Consider the following 21,409-nt stretch of genomic DNA (forward strand, 5'->3'; position numbering starts at 1 on the left):
GTATGAAATACTTTCAAGTTAATTTATATGAATACGCGCTACCTCTAGATACATTTGTTTAAATGTATGAAAAAATGCAATGAAAAGCATGAAATAATTTCTAGTTATTGTATATGAATCTGCATTATCGACCGATCACTCTACATTACCGACAGAGTAATCTGCATTATGGACAGAGCACTCCATATTACCGACAGAGCAATCTGCATTATCGACCGATCACTTTACATTACCGACAGAGCAATCTGCATTAACGACCGAATAACCTGAATTACCGACGGAGCAATCTGCATTATCGACCGAGCACTCCATATTACCGACAGAGCAATCTGCATTATCGACCGATCACTCTACATTACCGGCAGAATAATCTGCATTACCGACAGAGTAATCTGCATTATCGACCGAATAACCTGAATTACCGACAGAGCAATCTGCATAATCGGCCTTATTTAATAAAGGCACTTAGAATATTGAATATAATGAAATTATTGATCTCAAGCAAAAAGGAATATAACTCTACAGAATTATAAAATAATTTTTTAGAAAAAAAATTCAACCGACTTCAATAGCGCGTATTCATATAAATCAACTTGAAAGTATTTCATACTTTTCACTGTACCTTTTTTGAAGTCGGTTAAATTTTTTTTCAAAAGAATTATTTTATAATTCTGTAGAGTTATATTCCTTTTTGCTTGAGTTCAACAATTTCGTTATATTCGATATTCTAAGTGCCTTTATTAAATAATGCCGATTATGCAGATTGCTCTGTCGGTAATTCAGGTTATTTGGTCGATAATGCAGATTGCTCTGTCGGTAATTCAGGTTATTCGGTCGATAATGCAGATTACTCTGTCGATAATGCAGATTATTCTGCCGGTAATGTAGAGTGATCGGTCGATAATGCAGATTGCTCTGTCGGTAATATGGAGTGCTCGGTCCATAATGCAGATTCATATACATTAACTAGAAATTATTTCATGCTTTTCATTGCATTTTCCCATACTTTTAAACAAATATACCTAGAGGTAGCGCGTATTCATATAAATTAACTTGACATTATTTCATACTTTTCACTGTACCTTTTTTGAAGTCGGTTAAATTTTTTTTCCAAAAAAATTATTTTATAATTCTGTAGAGTTATATTCCTTTTTGCTTGAGTTCAACAATTTCGTTATATTCGATATTCTAAGTGCCTTTATTAAGTATTTGAATGCATTACAAAATTAAATTGGTTTTTCATAGTTCACCTTCGTTTTTTATTCTTGGCAATTTCGATACTTTTTTAAATCATCAAGTAGAAATAACGAGCTATAGCCAGACACGTTGTGGATAGAGCGATGAACCAAAAGTTGCCTTCGCCCATCAAGTCGGATTCGTTTTGCAAACAAGAGGCGTTTCTATAAAAGAAAATTACTTTCCATGAGATTTCGGAGCTTGTACAGACGAGCCTCGTTCAATTTACCATAAAAGGAGTGATTTAAGATTCCGTCGGCATTCTTAGAATTATATCTCCATCATCCATTTTGTACCCCCCAATCGCGGGCCTGGTGCAAACGCATTTTTCTTCCGATGCTGAGAACGGGGAGCAGCGTAAGTTATTTCTTTGGTTCAATGCTAGGAAAGTCTCCGAGGGGTTACGTTGTCGACGATACCGCGTCCTTCCCCGCTTTGTTATATTTATGAGAAATTTTATCGGGACAAACACCCTTTCCGTCGAATTACGTACGACTTAAATTCAGAAAATTTTCTTAATAATCCAATCTTTGAACCCATACATCTTTTAGCGATTGATCATTCTTCGAACAAGGGAAATGTAAGAGCACAACCATTGCATTGGGTTTAGGAAGTGTTTTTATAGTCTTTTAATTAAAATACGTCTCAGAATTTCAAGTTTCTCAAATAATAAATTATTTTCTCCAAAAAATGTAATATTATGATGAAGACACCCAACCTAAAATAAATTTATTTATTCTTAAAACGAACACTTGTTTGAATAATAATAGTAAAAGTCTCGGGTGGACATAACTTTTATAAAAATTTCGTTACACTCTCTCCATTGAGAATTAAAAAATTCCAGGTAACTCCGTCGGTTTAAAGCCCTTTAAACGCTCAAGCGGAAAGCATGCCTCCCATTATCACGCCATCATCTTTATCGTCTGGTCGGAGTGATTAACTTCCCTTTCATTAACGCAGTATTCGTGACCTTCATCGTATCCGACGCGGTCTCCTCCACGTCTCGTGGAGCGTTCCCGCGCATTCCTGTCGCATTTTAAACCCGTCCCATCCCCCTTGGTCGGTTATATCTCACCTTACCCTTTCTATGAAAGCCTGTCGAGGCTCGAGTTAATAATGTCCCCGCAATTAATAATCGTGAAATTAATACCGAGGCACTGGAATAAAGATGGATGGGAGCAACCTCGCTCCGTCTCCCTCTATCTCGTTCCGTCGCCTTTCGCCGCATCCGCCACGGTGTTCGGGATTAAACCTTATCGTTAGCTTCCTCTTTCTCCTTCCCCTCCCCCTCCCCCCGGATCTCGCGTCTTTCGCGCGATCTTCAGCCCGCATCCTTTAGCAGAAGTGCTTTGATCCCTGTTCCGTGTAATTCAATCGGGTCTCCGGCGCTCGCTCTCCACCGGTGAGAATTTTGTTTACGCGATGCTGATTCGATGACGTATTTAATCTCTTACTTGCAGAATGCAGACATTTTTGAATAATTGGGTAAAACCTCTAAACAGTCCTCTATTTTTGCTTGTTAAAAATCTATGGGGAAATATGCGTCCAAGAACGTGTTGTTCTCGACGCTTTGCATAGAGTATAGTACAGTGTAAAATTTATTTAAACTCTCATTTGTACAACGGAGACACAATTTAATTGGACCAATTACTTTATCGAAGAAGAAAATATCAAATAACGTTTCCCACTGGCTTGGCAGCAACTTGAAAAGTGTACCTTGGAAGGTCCGTTTTCAATCGCAAAACGTAATCCGCGTCGTTACGCTTCGCTAATACACACGGAGGTACCGAGCCACGGGAAATTCGTCGGACCTCCTTTTCAAGCATGGATTCGTTTATCCGTCCCGATTGAAAGACCACGAGGAATCGATGACCTATCCTACTTTTAAATCAATTGCTCGCTACGTGGGAACGCGCATCCGATGAAAAGGCATCCGTGTCATAGACTGTTCGATGAAATCAAACCTTGTGCTCGCCAAATTCGTTCCGGAAGAGCACTCGTGCGGGGCTGTTCATCGCGGGACGGAGGGGAAGGCGCAATTCGAGGAGTTCGAAGAATGAATTAATTCTTTCGATCGGCGATTCCGCTGAGTCGAAACCGTGTTACGTCACAAAAGCTCGGCGGCTCTCGCGAAATCGCGAGAAAAAAGCGAGGCTCGACCTCGTTATCGCAACGCTTGGTGATTGCGAATTATCTGGAAGTTTAGTACTTGTGTCACAGGAGTTTGGAAAAATTATATTCATTAAATGAATTTTATTTCTAATGAAATATTAAATAAAACTATAGGAAAATCCATCATCTTCATTTTTGGAAAGTAGTGTGGTGTCAAATCTCTACAACAGTATAATATGTACAGTCAGTCTCATAAGTACTCGTACTCTTTATGTTGATAGACGAACATCTAAATTACATCAAATTAACCATCAGTTATTCGAATAAAATTTCACCTCAACGCCTAGTAACGCCAAACTCGCATTGTTTCATTTACGTTAATTTTATCCGAACGAGGACGTTTCAGCGGTTCGAAAAATTCCAGCTTCCAGTATACCGTAATCCGTTGACATAGTTTCTTACGCGATTCCACGGCACCGAGGAAAGAAACGAACCAGGACGAGTACGCGGTAGGATAATTTCACGTACCCGGCATTGACAATTTGTTCTCAGCATGAATAATCATGCACAGCAAACATACGCGCTGGTTGCTGGGGCCGTTAGTCGGTCGCAATTATACAAGATGTAACTGGAACTCGTACAAGAGCTAATTCGCAGGAGCGTAACAGCGAGCATCGTCAATGAGGAGAACACGTTTCTTTAACAGGATACGTGTCGCGAGTTGGTTACAAAATCCGGGAAATATTCAGCATCAGAACTCGCACTTCAACGTTTTAACCTAGAATTTTCTTTGATAACACAGCGGTAACTCCGCGTTCGCGGAGGAATGGATTCCCTGAAATTACCGTCAACGCGAAATCCGTGCGCACGTGAAACGCAGATCAAAATAAGTTACGTATTGTCGCTCGTGTATTTGGAAACGTGAAAACCAGTTATAGGATTCTTCCAATTGAATCAACGGTGTAAACACAATTTTTTTATGATAAAGTGCTCGCATTAGTTTCGACAAAATTAGATAAAGGATAATTTTAAGTGCTTAAAGTGAACTATTTTTGAAAAAAAAAAACATGAAACGAGAGAAGTTTTCAAACCTGAAAATTGTAATTTAAATGAAATCTTGTGGGAATGTAAAGCATATTAAAGTATACAAAGAACAATTTCTTTGTTAAAGCGTATCCTTGCCAAGTATTCTCGTTTCTTCTTTCGCCAAGAATATTAAACAATTTTAGGCTTTGAACCCGTTGGCCCCGGGATCGCTTATGTCCTGTGGCCTCTGTTAGTCTCTCGCGCATCAACTACAATCAAAAGTCGCGCTGAAGGAAATTAGAAAAGCGGTAAAGTCGGGGTGCACTTTGCGGTGCGTGTGAAATGCTGTTACGGTGGACATCTTCTGGGCCCTCGTTTCCGCGGCTGAACCCTTTCCTGCCCCCTGCCTGGGCGCCCTCCCGCGCCTCGCTCTTTATCCCCGGCCATCTTCGCCTTTTCCATTCCCCTGCGAATGGAAAGTGCTCGGCCCGGTCGCGAGTGCAATTAACTGCGGCACGGACAAGCGCGCTCCGAGCACACGACGGAAACTCTCGCTCGTAATTCGTAAGGTATTTCGTGCGGTTAGACGAAACTTGGTAACTTCGGCGCGTGACACCTGCCGCGCGTAATCAACCTGCCGAGTTAACTGGGTTTCTCGTTCTGTTGGCCGTGCCAACGGGGCCGCGTTTCCCTCTACGTGCATTCGTTTCGGCAACTGCGCCGCCAGCCGACGCATATTGTCTCAATCTCGGGGTTATCCGAGCGTCGAGCTCGGATTCATGCTCGATCGGCCAATTGGGGAGGGCGATGTGCGCACCACCGCGGGCCGCTGCTCCAGAACTTGGCGGAAACTCAAAAACAAAATTTTGAAAATTAGGTACAGGTATTTTTGTTGGTACTAGTACAATGCAAACAAATTTCTAGAAAGAGGCACGATTTAAGAGTATTATGTCGAAATTTCCGAAAGAAATCTCTGGATTTTACAAAATTACTGCTTTGAACAACTTAAATCGATTTTTCAAAGCAACCTCCCAATTCATTCAACCCTCCGTGATAAGAGTAAACGCTTCAATGAGAAACGGACTAAACGGGGATGTTGAAATAGTTTCTCCAGCAAAATGAGTTATTGTTTCGCGAAATATTTCATGTCGAAGAGGTATATCCTTCCTTTGAATGGTGAAATCAAATTCGATATCTATACTAGGTTGAATCGTACGCTGAATGAAGTCTGGTCTAGACGAATGCCCGTACTGATTGGAACGACCGAGGACGAATTTGGTTTTATTTCGTTCAGATATCTTGATTTTGATTACCTACCGGTTATTCCTTTTATTGGGGCGGGGGGAAAAGTGCCGGATAGAGAGAAGACTGGTCCGCAGAATAAAATTGGGATCCTTCGTGGAATCTGAAACACATAAATTTTTACACAAAAATATGTACAGATAAGCTTCACCAATTTAAATATCCTGAAAGTCTTATAGGATCGCAATAGTGACCTTTTTTTGCCATTCATCTTCGATTTTATGTATCGCTGTGTATGTAAATCTTCTCGAACTAATGTATGCAAGAATTAAAATGGCATACTACTTGAATTATTCAGAAAACCGAATGAATGTTCTTTACAATTCTATTGGAATATATACTCTAGTCCATAGTAACAATACAAATAAAATTCACAAGGGTGTTTAATATTTCTTTTCCCATTCTTTTGAATTTCAAGAAGGTGTCCAAGAATACCATGTGGTCATTTCTTGGTCCTTAATGGGTTAAGTACACCCGTTACAAACAGAAGGATCGACGAGGGGCAACGCTCCGAAACAAAATTAATTCTTCGTCGAGGTTCCAATTCCTCCAAGAGTTCGCGCGCACTTAAACATGTAATGCATCCACCGAGAATACGAGCAGACATGTAACAAAGCAAGAGCAACAAGTGCTCAAGACGTAATTACCTTCAATTTCGCTTCAGAGACCGTTACTCGGCTAACAAATTCGCGTCCTGCAGAAACAGCAAAATAAATCGTCAAACTTCCGCAAAGATTTCTGTCGAAGGAATTCCCTCGGATCCATCCCCCTAATTTCTTCCAGAGAGGGACACACTCGAAGACGCGTTCTCGGTTCCCGAAGTAACTTTACTTTGCATCGTTAACTCTCGGACGAGGGGCTTGGATCATCTCTGGATCCATAGCCACGCAGTCCAGAATTAAATTATTCCAAACTGTAATTATGTTTCTCTCAATTTATAAATATTTTGTACCATGTAAAGAACGATCAACGAAGTTTATTTATTTCGATCTCATTTATTATTAAAGCTCACGCCAGAATCTGGATAAAAATTGTTACAAGAGAAGACATTAATTTCTACATACTGTTACTAGGTTATATTCAAACTCTTGCCTATTTCTCAAATTAAGTATTGCAATAGGACGTTCAATAACAGAGTTAATAGGTCCTTGTAGATACTGGAATTAAAGAGCCTGTAAATAGGGTCACAATAGATGCAACATTAAAAACTTTTTTCTTAACAGAACCTCTCCGCTCTAGCTTCATCCCTGCGATACGCGGTACCGGATAAAAATCGGTTTTTGCCCTTGTGCTCCCCTTCGTTCGAAGGAAGAGCCTAACGAGAGGAGGCTCTGGGAAAAGTAGACAGAACCGTGGAAAAATCGGGAAAAGACGAGAAAAAGGAGGCCCTCCGAAACCCCTTGGAAACCACCCTCCGTTCGTCGGATGCACCTCCGCGAGTAGCAGGAACAGCGGCTGCGGCAGCCTCCCTCCAAACCGTGAACGTGGCGCATGCCCATCCGGGAATCGAACCCGCGGAGGCACAACGTCACCGGCGAACCAGCCGCCGGGATCGTCAGTGCGTTTGGCGAACAGTTCGCGAACGGACGTATTCCTCGTGGTCTCTTGGAGAAAGCTCATCGTCCAAGTATACAAAACACGAGAAGAACAAAATTGAAACGCGTTTACGTACCGAGCCGCGTCGCTCGAGCTGACGCGTGAAATGATAACGGTTCCTCGCACCAGCTGCGTCCCCGAAGTCCATGGTCGACGATAAACACCCGAAGAAGGAATTCGCGTTGTCCCCAGGCAGTTTGGTCCTCGGACCAGCGAGCGGCGTAGGCGTGCAGCCACAATTAGCGCGGAACCACGCTAATAGTCCCTAACAGTAGAACGCTTTCTAGATCGTCGACGACCCGAACGACGATCCATGCTCGCGCTGACCTTCTCGGAAGAGCGTGCACCGAGACAACCAAGGTCGGCCGCGATCAATGAGCGTCGCCACGTGACGAGACTCGTGGTGTGCACCAAGCGCCGCGCCGCGCTACCATAACCGCGAAAACGTTCCGTCAAGGGAGACCAGGAACTTTCGAACTCTCTTCGCTCGACCTTTCCACGATTCCTCGATCCTTTCGTGACTCGCTGGACGCGGTGATCCGTCGTCTAGGCGTCTCCATTCAGGTGAACGCGTGAACACGTGACTCCCGCTACCCCACGCGAGTCCCGATCTTTGCGAACTGTTCTCGATCCCGTTTCGTGATCGTGCGAACGAAGAGTTCCGTGGAAGGTGGACACGTTGTTTCTTGGTTCTGTATTCGTGGAACTTTCGACGACGTCTTCGTCGAATGCTGCGAGGATCGAGGACACGGGGGAAGAGAGACAGTGACGTGCAGTGCGATCTGTGGTAAGAAGACTCTGGGGGACTGGTTACGACGTGACGTGACGCTGAAATCGTGAGGAGGGTGATCGGGGAGCCTGGAGGCTGAGAGGATTGGCAAAGAGAAGTCGAGCCGTCCCGACACGCGGAATTTTCGGTCAACGTGGCTGGTGAGTCCCAGTACATTTAAACGTAAAGCTCCCTTAAAAGTGATAGCCTCCAAAAAGAAAAGAAAAGTAACCCCTACAAACAAAAGAACAGGTGTTGGCGTTAAAATCGCTCCGACCAAATGCATTACTAAGCGTGTGCAAACATAGAATTATTAAAAAAAAAATAAAGAACGCCAGAAAATAGCAGCCTCCGGTTTGAATGTTGTTACGAAATCGGAACAGCTTCGTTTAATAAAAGAAAAACACGATCCAGGACGAGGGGCGGATTGGCGGCGGGCGAAATTTGAGCGCGACTCATGAATAAAAATAGCGCCGCGTTGAATGTGAAATGGAAACATCAATCTCCCGTAAGGAGTTCAGAGAAAGAGCAACAAGTGTTGCTGGTATTGTAACGCGGAGACGATCTTTGATGCGAATTTGTAAACACGGGCCAAGCTTCGGGAGAGAATAAAATCGCGAGATTTTCATTAATTCCCTACGGGACAAGGAATGAAATAACGATCGCGAGTCGCGTTAGATGTTACACTCGAATCGTTGGAAATGCGGGCTGTGCTAGGTTACTCTATCTCATAGCATCTGTAGAATGATTATTGCCATTTCAAACTTAATTTTTTGTATTTTATCAAACAGAACAGTACTTTCTAAGTAACTGGTGTATACACCATGGTGGTTCAAAGAACATATTGTTAAAGTACGTATTTAATTGAAATTAAACAATCAAAGAATAATCATGCATCTTAGTTCAATTGAGAAATATTTTCGTAATCTTCATCGTTATTTTATGTTTGAACTTCCTTGAGTCACGAACACAATGATTCTCAAGCGTTTATTAATACTGGTGTTCGTATATATATAGTAGAATGCAATTATAAAAGTGTGAATGGATGTAAAAGAACAAAAAGTCTAATAGCAAGACTGATAAATTACCAAGACGACGAATGTGGATGTGAAAGACAGCGAGAGTTAAACGGGAAGGGATAATAACATATTTTCTGCTACCAAGCACGCGATTGCCGTGGATGACACTGCAAACAAAAGCAAACTAGCTCATGTGCATCTGCAATATAGACTGAGTACTAGAAAAAGAGTTCCCAAGAGCTTCCATTGGTCCAAAGTGGTTCACTTGAGACGGAACAGATAATGACTTCCTTCGCCGTAAAAAATGAGGAATGCGCAGAGTGTCTAGCGAAATGTCACAACAGCTGCTAAATTTACGCGAAAAGACGAATAGAAAAGGTAGAATAAAATTTTCTTGTACGAGGCTTCGTTTTAGAAATAATTAATTTTGAATATTTGTCGAGTAATACTGGGGACGGCCAGCCTCGCATGTCTGACCATTACTGGACTTTTCTACTTAAATTCATATTTCAATTGCAATGCCTGCGTTATCGAAACGATTGACGATACCTGGTTAATCTAACGAAGTAATTTATGGTGAAATGTCTTCGACCTCAATGTTCTCAACATTTTTTATAAACAATATAATATTTTTAATATTAAAAAATCGGTTTCTTAGTTTTCAGGATTTTATTTTTTTACTAAAACACAAATGATGCAAACTGTATCCTATTCGTATAATTTATATAATACATTTATATATATTTCTATTAATATATTTACCATATGGCAATGGTCACTTCTTTTGTATGTATACAATTCATCCATAGGGAACACACTGTAAACATTTGCTGTGACTGTTAATTCAGTGTCTGGTCAGCTTCATGTAAATGGTATGAAACGCGTAATAAACTAAATAAATTAACCGAGTCTCTGAGCGGACCAACAATTCAGTTCGATCAACAGACATTAATTTATAATTAAAATTAACTGTACTAGATAGAATTAATTTTGATTGTGACATACTTGTGACATAAAACATTGCACTGTCAAACTCTACCTATTACCGATAAATGAACAAATACGTGATATCTACAGGTTACGAGTGGAACAGATACAAAATAAGTTAGTGTTTATAAATTAAACAAAAAGTTTATAGTTGAAATAAATTATTAGGAAATCAGGCACCTATGAATGTGTTTTTTTTTTGTTTTAATCAAGGAGGAAACTAGACACTCTATTCATAGGGGACTGTCGTGTATGGAAGACGTAGGAAAACAGATGGGACGACTTGTTAATTGATCGAAATCTCCCCAGTTAATAGCGTCCATTAAAAAGTTCACCCATAACCAGTTCGAATAAATAAACAGAGCAGTGAACAAGAATAAATGATTTTCACTTTCCCCAAAAATTTGGATATTCACATAACAAAATGTAATATAATGATTAATTTCGAAAAATTCCTTTTTTAATTATTCCGACTCCTATATCGCGAGAAAGAATATTAAACGAGACATTTAAACAAACGAATACAGTAGCTTTATGCAAACCAATCTGCAAGTTATCTTTTGTACGAAAGCGTTTAATATTCAAAATCAAAATGTATGTAATCATCCTTTTCAGGTCGAGTTGATTAACCAGAGTGATTCATTCTTTTATTTCGATCTAAATGACCGAATGTAACCACGTCGAGTGCTATTAATCATGTCTTTCTACATCCAGTGGAAATCCAGCGAGGTTGTGGAAACTTTTTCTACACGTTCTGCACGTGTGAAGGAATATCTATCAGCGCTGTGCACGCAATGTTATTTTCGTGAAAACTTACGTTTATGAGCTAGCAGAACGAAAAAGTAAATACCAATAACTGCTGACATAAAGTTAGACCGGGAGGGAAACCGGAAATTAAAGGGTAAATAGCTTCGTACATTACCGAAGGCAATTTTCTTCAATTATTAACTTATCTCTTAAACGGTGTTCTTCCGAACTAACCGGTGAAAGATCATTCGACTGAAAAAGTTTTAATAACTTCCGATACATTTTCTAAATATCTCTCCAATCGCATCTGTCTCATAAGTTACGTTTTATTGCGGGATCTTTAACTCTGTTTCCAAAGTCTTTCAGATGCATAATTCAATAATAGATTAGAAAGTACTGGAAGATTTGTTTGTACCTATCGAATTCGATTTGTTGGAAGCCACCCTGCTGGCATCTGTAATGTTATCAAAATATACAAATTAAATACGATTATCAGAAAAGTTCTTTCGTATCTCCCGCAGTAGCTTTCGATATCAAACACGAAAACTTTCGAGAACAGTTCTGAAACTATTAAAATCCTAGTCAGTTGAGAAATTTCGAGAAATACTTAAAGAATGTACTGAATGACATTCTTCTTAATTCAATGTATAGGGTCATTATGTAAAGAGAAATTCAAGAAAATTTTATCCTCCAAGTTTCTTCCTTTCCATATTTTCATTAAAAGAACAACACCAAATTCAAAAGTTCAGTTTATTGACTCACAACCAGTATCATTATACTGTCCTAAATCTGTTGATTCCACACGCTCCAGTCTCTGTGCGTCCGACGTTAAGTTAATTAATAATAAAAATGTAAGAAACTGGCCAGGTTGGAGGTTACGTCAGGTCGTCGTGGATCGATGTGGTCGTGTCACGCAAAGACCCTTCCACGGGTTATCGTAAGGGCTGGAATGAAGTCGAAAGAATTCAGAGTCTCCTCGAAATGGCCCAAAGAATATTTGCACGGCATTCTCCCGACGCTGGCTCTCGTTTTGCTTGTCCGTGACAAGTGGCTCCCTTTTTGCGGCGCAACATTACGGGGGTCGATAACAGCATGTCGACCCGTTAGACAGTACAAGACCTATTACACAGGAATTCTCTCCGATAACGAAGTCCTGCGTAAAACGAACGACATTTCTTTCCCCCAGACGTTGGATAATTCGCTGAACACCCGTGCGACGGGATCTTATCGAAATCGAGGCGCGTCTCGGCCGCTGGAATCGATGTTTTTCGAGAAATCGAGCCCGCGATTGTCGCGACGTACGGGAGTATCGGATCCACCGGGTATTTTTTGCGCGGGGTGACTTTTACATTAACAATGGAGCGAGGACTCGCGGGTAATACAGTCCGAAACATTGGATGACAGCTGGTAAACCCTCATCCCGATGGGGCTTACACTACATTGAACAAATTGCTGCCAATCATAAATAATTGACAGACAATCACGGGGGATTTGGGTTTTCCAGCTCGCGACGTCCATAAATTTGATACTGGTTTTGCGCTAACGAGGACTTGTAATTTACAATGCGTATCTCGTATTAACGTCATCTGCTTCTTTCTCGGATTTGTCAGCCCCGAAAAACGGCTCGGCGAGGTCGTGCGCGTTTCAGCGAGCAATTACATTTATCTCCGTACTTGGTGGAATTATTTGAACGAATACGAGTACGTCCAACACCAAATAATTTTAACCCTTTGGCCTACAACGACGTGTAATATAGAAGATACGAATATTTCTGGAAATCATGAAAATTACAGAGTTGAACAGGCTACCAAAAAAGAATTATAATTTAATGTAAAAAAATACGAGTGTAGACCTGAATCATTCATAAGGTTAAATTCAAATAGACATCTTCCCTGATTCAGACATTACATCATCAAGAAAGAACTTTAATCCGCTATAGAAGATACGAGCACTTCAGCGACACGTGAAGGCAGCACTGCGGTATTAATCAGAGGAATTGACGTCTATCGTAATGCACGCCACTCCGGCAAGAACTGTACAATGACACGTCCGGTTGGCAAGTTATAGAGCATTAAATTCACTCTTCGTTGATCGCAATCGGAACGCTTACTTTACAAATTACAACGATACGCGGCATACGAATGTACGCGGACGGCGTTTTGTCGGGCGCACAAAGGTAAAAATATCCACGCGGTATTTCATTCGCAATTCCCTTTATCTGATTAGGGGAGGCATGCTACTCCCAGGTATTCGCGATCTTGATGTATATACGCGTGTCCGTGACGTCTGTTCCTCGAATCACGCGCGATCCCTACATATTCCCCAGTCACACGCGATCCACGGCCAGCAGCGATTTTTCTCGAAAAGAGGAGACCCTTTGAACTTACGAATAACTTTATCGTTCGTTTCAGACGCGGCCAATTTGTATATGCGTCCTGTGGTACGCGTACGCTCGGTGCCCCGTCGCTCTTTCGCGATGGTATCGCGTCGGCGCTTCTGTTCGCCCCGGCGGACGTGTCACGTGTTTAAATGTTTTTCGCACTTTTCGAGACGTCAAAGAGTTAACTTGGTTTCGGTAAATATGTTAAAAGTGACATTACTCTCGGCACCGGGAGGGACAAAAAAAAAAAGAACGCCCTCGTACTTTCAATTTACATATTTCCAGTGAAACGCGAGGCGAGACCTGAAAACATTGTGTCCCCTTGGGACATTGCTAACGCGTATTCGATACTCGTAGGTAATTTTCTAATTTTTTTTTTTATTTTATTGGGAGACTGGATATTTTTAAGGGGCCTGATGCGAAGAACTAAGGATTAAATATATTTTAGGAATTTCTGTTTAGGGTCTAGAAAATAAAGAATGATTTCAATGCTTGTCCAACTAATAATACCATTCAGAAAGAGTGTAACAATTATTTTATATGAACTCTATAACCCGTGCATCCCTGATAATTTTATTAAGAGATAGTTCTGTTTGAGTCTAACTAAGAAAAAAAAAAACAAAAAATACTTTCTTCTTTTACCAAACAAATAAAAATTCACCCTCCAGAGGGTTCCCTGAGTTCCACGTTCTGGGTGTTTCTCCAGACTCGAAAATGGCCACGGTTGGTGCCTAAAAGCAGCGTCCTCCTGGAATAATGGCGGGGTACACAGATGTCCGACTTGAGCCGGAGATCGCCACGCGGTTAAATGAAAAATCGAACCGTGGAATCCTGGGAGCGGAGACCGCGACATTCAGAAAGGGGTACGGGCAAAGTTTCCGGGGGTTTTCGGAGCGCCTGGAACTCGTTCGTAACTGGAGTCCGATCCGGCCCGTAATTACAATTCGAACAAAGTTATGCCGGCCTGGATCAGGCGGGGATGTGTCAAGTATTTAATCAGGGCCGAGTCGAGTCTACGAGAGACAATAGATGGCGACCAACCCCCTCAGCCTACCCCCTCCATTACCATCTCTCTTACCACCCTTGTCTCCTTCATCTCCTCCTCGCCTTTACCGCTTGGTTCCACTATGACTAGGGGTGCAATTATGTCGACCTCATTTCAGGACAGCTTCACTCCTCCCCTTGCATTGTACTATTCCTCGTCGTATCTCTCTCTTGACTTCTGATCTCCCCTCCTTCGACGAAATCGTCCTTTACGTGGCTGTTTTTTGTCCACCTCCTCGACTCTCGTTTCCCCCCCTTCAAGCCTTCTTTTACATTTCTCGTTCGATTCCTTCAACGTTACCCTGTTGCTTTCCTCAATGCTCTCTGTTTATTCGCGTTAGATTCTTCAACAGTGGCTTGCACACTGGATCCCAATTTAATGTAGACGAAGAAATTTTATTTAGAAGACCTCTAAAAAATATATTAAAGTTAAATTTTGTTACGTTAACTCTAACTACTACATTAACCCTCTCAGACTTGAATTACTTTTCTTTATCATACTAATATAATTTAAATTTAGGGTTAACTTCGACTGAAATTAGTACGTAAAAAGTAAAAAAAAAAAAATGTCCAATAGTGCAGTTTTCGAGCAAAACTGGTCTTTCTTCATTTTAATTTCTGCTCAAAGAAAAACGTTCACCCTAAACCATATTTCCATATTATTTGTTGTTCAGTTAAGCTTCGGTCTCAGATTTTTTAATGTCCCTTGCGCAAACATTAAACACTCGCCATTTATATTCCCCGAAGTCATCCACGGGAAGTAATATTCATAGAAATACAGTTTTTAACCGAGTTGTCGCGTAATTGAAAATAATATCCGCATTGCATTCGAAGAAGGAGGGTTTTAATCAGTAAAACTACTGTACGTGGAAGTTTTACCATAGTTCACAACTCCTTTCGCGAGCGAATTTATCGCGGATTCCTTTTTTAAACGACGCTACTGTACTCGCTATGTTATCTCGTTCGAGATTTTACGACTTCGAGAAAAAAAGAAACCGCAACCTCTGGCCCGGTTTCTTCAAAATGATTTCACCGTTACCACAAATTCAGTCGAGTGCCGCAACAAACTTCTTGGTAATAGTTAGCAAGTATTTTCTGGCATGATTAATCGAGACATTTATGTGCTTTCTCGCCATTTTGAATTAAACAGCTGAAATGGAATGTGTTTTTGTTGTTGCCCGAAGGATTGCTACTGGGCTCATAAAAATAATAAATGTGTTTCGTCTTCCTCCCTCATGAATTGCAAATTCTCGTCCTTGTGTTTCTTCAACTTTTTTTTTTATCGTCACTCACGTGTGTATCCTTCAAAGTTAGGTTCGTTTCGCTAATATTCTTGTTACTTGGTGTTGGCATATTTACATTAAATAAAAAAATGGTTAAAATCGATTCCTCGACGTGTGAGAAAAAGGGCTGCGTTTTTTTTTTTTTAAATTAAATATTATTCCTGTAAATAATGAAAGTGGATGTATAACGAAAATACATGAAAAATTCTGCAAAATTAAGTGGATTTAAATACGTCGATGCGGACAAAGTATTAATCGTTACATTTTCTGTGTTGTACTATTCATTCGGTATTGATCTGAGAAATAATAGAATTGCTGAAAGCCCACATTTTCCAATTCCAACGATGGAAGCTTTACTTGCGTTTGCCATTTATAAAATATCGAATCGTAAAATATGGAATTGATACATATTCTTCTGTGCAGCCTGTGTAATCGTAATCTTCCAGCTGAATGAATCGTTGAGAAATTTTGCAAATTTGATTAAAAACATTGCGGGGTAACTTTTAAAATTTAAAAGTGATATGAGGCATACACAAGAGTTCCATATATTTATATAGTATACTATCATTTATAATTCCATTTCCAATCATTAATTTCTATCCATAACTTCAAAAAATATCGTGATCGTCCCTTACTACATCCATGTTCCCCAAAAAATAGTCCTAAGTAACTTGCCCCAGGCCGTACACAGGTCGACGCTTCCACCAATCTCAAAAACCCAACGACTCGAATACCGTCCTCAGGTCGAGACTCTGATCTCGCAGCGATCTGCCAGTTAAACCCGTGGGGGTTTATTACCGAACGAAATTTCCGCCTCCCACCGCTATGGCTGCACCGCCGGATTATGCAATTTAAAACGAGTTAATGGAAGTGCAATAAGTCGTTAAAACTCTTGAGCAAATTAATTAATATAAAAGCCGGTTAGAATAGCGCGCCACGGCTAAAGCTTTGCCTCTCGTCCCTGTCGCCTTGTCTCTCCTCTCTCTCTCTCTCTCTCTCTCTCTCTCTCTCTCTCTCTCTCTCTCAGACTAACTCACTCTCTCAATTTCTGTGCCGATCGGCTGAGAGAACCACGGTGACGACGATGGCGTCGGCAACGATGAGGTTTGACGGCGGCCAGAGCGGGGGTGGACGAGGAAAAGTACGGTTAATGAAATAATATACGCCCGACGTAGTTCTCGAGCACGCAGCACGCGGAATTTAACTTTTCCGTGAAAATACTTGCTGCGAGCTAAAGAGGCCCTTCCCCCCACCCGCGATGGTTGGGCCCTGGCATATCCTACTCGAAGCTGAAATGGGGAGGGGGGGGGGTGGTGACTTGATCGTGAAAATCAAAGGAAACGCGAGACGTAATCTATTTGAGAATTTCATGCGACAGAGGGACACCTAACCATGGCTCGAACTAGGATAGCCTCTAGGTAGCGAGGAATCACTGCAGATTGATTTATCTGCATACTTAGTCTCTTAAATGCGTTTGTTTATATAAATCATTGCTACGTGAGTACATAGTGTATTTGAGATTGTTAATACCTGTAATGGACCGTAAATACACTATTTTGTGTCAACATGTATGAATATACATGAATGTATCTGTCGACACAAATACATTATTGTACTAGTATTTTTTTTTTTTAATGATTGTTATCTCATTATTTTTATGGCTCAAGAAAGTTTGCAGTTACATCGCACAGAAATTTGTTCTTCGCTTGCAAATAGAATAACGATGTATTTGAACGAAACGCGACATTTATAAGACCTGCACCAAGCAGACAGAGCAAATTATACGGAAGCACGCGATAAAGGTGTGGAAAACAAGGTGACTTCGGATAGTATACGATTCATTATTTAACTTAGGAGATATCGGCAACGATGTATAAGCGACAAATAAGGAATATGTGATCAGACGTCGCGAGTTCAGATTTCGCACGATGAAACGCGCATCGAAAGGGAATAAGGAATATTAAATCCAACGTGACACGAAATTCAATATCGCATTATTCGAAAGAAATCGAAAATATAGCCTTTGACGCATTCAGTGCTGCCTGCCATGCGATGTCTCTTTTACATCGGCACACATCGCATGTTCCCTTTACAATTACACGGGAATATTCGCGACTCGATTTTTCCGTTCGTGCGCTCAAGTATTAGGTTGTATAATAAGTTAATTCGACGGACTCGTTCTGAGAAGTATTATATATTGTTGCTCGTACTAGTCGTATAAACATATGGAATCGTGGACGATTTGGAAAAACTATACATTTCACATTTAATTCCAGTGCATTAGCTAATTAAAATTTCAGAATGTTTCCATATTAAAAATTCTCGACGTTCATACACTCTAAAAACGTATGCGCTACATGCAAGCTTTTATAAACAAATCGCACTAAATACACGGGGAACAGAGAAATTGGAACGCGTAACGTTCGTCGCGAAAGGGCCAGGGGTTATTAAATGAGTCCCGTTCCGATGTAATTAGAAGAAACACGGAGTTCCCTCGAAAACGCAAAAATTCGACAAAAGCGGACCTCAAGAGAAATAAATTGCGACTAGGAGGGCGGACAAAATAATCAGGCGCGAGGCGGACAGCGGAAGACAGGCCGAGCGACGAATGATTTGCAAATTACTCATTTTTTGTTCCAGCCCCGGCATTCCCTCCAGGCCTCCCTCCCTCCCTACCTCCTCCCACGTTTAAGATAATTAGCACTCGTAAAGCAATGAAACAGCCTCGCGTTACACCTGTCGCAGCGGCGTAAACTGGTTCCAGGAAGGAGATACAGCCGCGTTTTGCAACGGTCTCAATTAGCCCGACTTCACAGTTCGTTAGACCTTTTAAAACCGGTTTGCAGGACTAAATGTTTTCAGTGAAGTCAGCGGCCGGGCACACACAACCGAACACCGTGGACGAAAAGGGTGAAACGAAAGACGCGGGTACGCGGAGCCTGTCGTCGATCGAAACGAAATTGCGTAACGCTGAACATTGCGAAATGACAGGATGGAAATTCGAGCAAAAAGTGTACTTGTATATAAATGACAGTGTATACTTGTCAATATACGTGCAAATTGCAACGTATATGAACCGACATGTCATGACATACACAAATATACATGAATATATTTGGTAACATACATAAATGTATCTGTCAACATACATATAAGTGTCAACATACATGAATATACCTTTAAACATACATATAAGTGTCAACATACACGAATGTACCTGTGAACATACATATAAGTGTCAACATACATGAATGTACCTGTCACCACGCATGAATATACATGAACGTGACTGTCAGCATTCATATACATGACAAAATGTATGCATGACATGTCAACAAATATGAATATACCTATCCACAACCACATCAACATTTTTCGTCTCGAATAAGTACAAGAGATGATCCGTTGTCCTTAATTTGCCAGCCTGACGGCGAAAAGACTGCGCTAGGAACCGGTACAGGTAGCCGAGGGGTGTACCACGGGGCGCGAAAAAAAGGAGGTAATGGAAAGAGAATATATTTTTTAGCGCGGCCGACTCCGGTTGCCGGATTAACGGGGAAAAGTGGATAAGCCTGGCGTCAAGGGCCGGCAGAGGTGAGGCCAGCTGAAAAGGGAGAGGGTAGACTACGTACTGCCAATAAAACCCGGAGTGTCAGTATATCACGCGGCTCTGGCTGGTCGTGTCCAACGATACAGTCCAATATATTACCCAGATAGCCATGCTAATTCAGCTCTAGCTCCCGCCGATTCCCCGCTTGGTTGCCTTTGCCTCGCATGCTCGTCCGTTTACGCTTCCTCTCTCCCTCTTACTCGCTCCCTCTTCCCTTGCCTATCTCGCTCTGATCCACGACGTTGCAGTGGTTCCTGTCTCCGTTCAACCCCTTCCGCGCGCTTCTTGCAACCCCTACCCCACGAAACGCGCGTATGTACGTGTGTACTGTCACCGTTACATACGGAGATGCGTTTCGTCATTCCTGCGAATCCAACGATCCTCCGCAGAGCCGCCCTACGTGGCAGGGATTTCAGATGACATTGCATCCTCGTTACGAGGCATTATACGATCCATTCTGATAAGGGAAGATTACCGGGCTCGGATCTTTGCTCGACCGAAAGCCCGATTTACGCCCGACAAATCGCTCCAGGGACGTTCATTGTTTGTTTATTGTGGGACACGCGAGCGTGTAATGGATAAACCCCCGCGACCGTGTGTTTGATGAAACGTAGGTGGACAGTGGCTACTTCCGGTCTAGCTGTTCCTCCGTGAGATGTTTACTGGGTCATCCTGCGTCGGATGGTTGTTCTTTTGTTGGGCAATTGTTGTAACGGTTTTAAAGGTAGACTTAAGTGTCACCAGAAAAATGTAAACAATTTTTTTTATTAAATTGAATTTTTTGATTGCATTCGATGCAAAATTATTGCCGAAAGATGCTTTAAAATTCTTCTAAATTCCATAATGGTAAAAGATGTCAAAAATTCGCGAGACAAATATATGAACCTATTTTTGAAAATTCGATAATTGCTATTCCGCCACGGTGAAAGCTTCAGAATTTGATTGGTAATTGTAAGAACCTCGGTCCAAGTGATTTAATAGAATTATTGCTGGACATGTCTGGCGGAATGAGTCCGCAAATTGCGTCAAAAATTAACCTACACCATTAGCGTGATCTCGAGCCCTCGCACGCGTGACTATCGATCGCGGACGGTAATTAACGCGCGGTACACCAGAGAAAAATCGAAAGCGATCAAGCGTCGGTACGCGCTGCTAACTAATTACCCGCCATGGATCGTGATTGCATCGCTTTGTCAGTCTCTCTGACTAGCCCTCGCCTCGCCAGCTGAATTTGCATTCCGGTATTTGTTTCACGAATCCGCCGCTCTCCGACTATTTTTAACTGATACCTCGATTGCAACCGAATTCGCTAATAGTTTGCCGCGGAATTTGCTAGCCGCTATACTTCTAGCGTTCGTGCCAACAGTTCCGCCGTGTCGATCGTTTAACGATTTATTAAAAAATGTATACCCTGCTTTCGACCTGGACCATTGAAAATTTTACCAGGTTTCTCCAAAAGAGAGTTTAAGATTGTTTTTTTTTTCAGTAACACGTAAATCTTATTGAAATATAATTATATTTTTTATTTTAAACGAAGGTGTGTTAGAATTAGACATTAAAATCTCAAAGCCTCTCTTGGTGAATTTTATATTGATAATTGCTGCTGGTATTAAATTAAACGGGTTTCCATAATTCCTAATTCAATTCTGAAACATCTCACCTTGGCTCACCTTTCCTCCGACCCAAAATCCATTTCAACCCTAACGTCTCCGCCGTTTGTTTTCGTTGGTCGTCCAAATGGGTCGTCGCGGCGGAAGTTATTTGCCGCGTAAAAGTCAAACATGGGTGCGCGGGTCCGACTCGAGCGTCAATTTCAACCATACTCGTTTCGCGAACGTTACGAGTAAATTGATATCCAAGACGGCGACGGGAATCGTCGCCCACCTTCGGAATAAACTGATTCGAGGATTGCTCGGATAAAACAACATTCTTACGGACGGGGTAACGAGTTATACCGTGCCGTTCGACGCAGGTGCGCTCTGCCTCCGCGTCACACAACTTTTACGTTATTGCGATCTGCTCTTCGACGCAATCGACTTGTCCCTGGGATTTACTCCCTTTTAAAACGGCACAGGGGAACGTCGCGGCTTTACCGAGCAGCTCGTTCCTTCTGGTTTTCTCACGGGGCGAGCAAGTTTTACGATTCCGAACTTCCTTTGTTGTTCGTTAAAGCCCGCGCGAATTCACGGAGGACCGGCGAGGAAGGACGCCACTTTACTGGAAAATGCATGATCGTATTATTTTACTCGAGGCCTCGCATTGCACCTGATATGTGTTAAAACTTTACGAGCCGCACGA

The 21,409-nt window shown here is 41.7% G+C and overlaps 1 protein-coding gene across 3 annotated transcripts in view; it reads left to right on the forward strand.

Annotated features, from left to right (window-relative positions):
* The first annotated feature begins 7,226 nt into the window (after nt 1–7,226).
* Nucleotides 7,227–21,409, forward strand: part of LOC128890478 (uncharacterized) — a 493,055-nt gene continuing 478,872 nt past the window's right edge. For all 3 annotated transcript variants that reach the window (XR_008460622.1, XM_054149003.1, XM_054149005.1), the window contains exon 1: nt 7,227–8,202. The gene's annotated coding sequence lies outside the window, so the exon portion shown is untranslated. The remainder of the gene's footprint in view (nt 8,203–21,409) is intronic.

Source organism: Hylaeus anthracinus, unplaced genomic scaffold (assembly GCF_026225885.1).
Source record: "Hylaeus anthracinus isolate JK02 unplaced genomic scaffold, UHH_iyHylAnth1.0_haploid 12000, whole genome shotgun sequence".
NCBI classification, from domain to species: domain Eukaryota; kingdom Metazoa; phylum Arthropoda; class Insecta; order Hymenoptera; family Colletidae; genus Hylaeus; species Hylaeus anthracinus.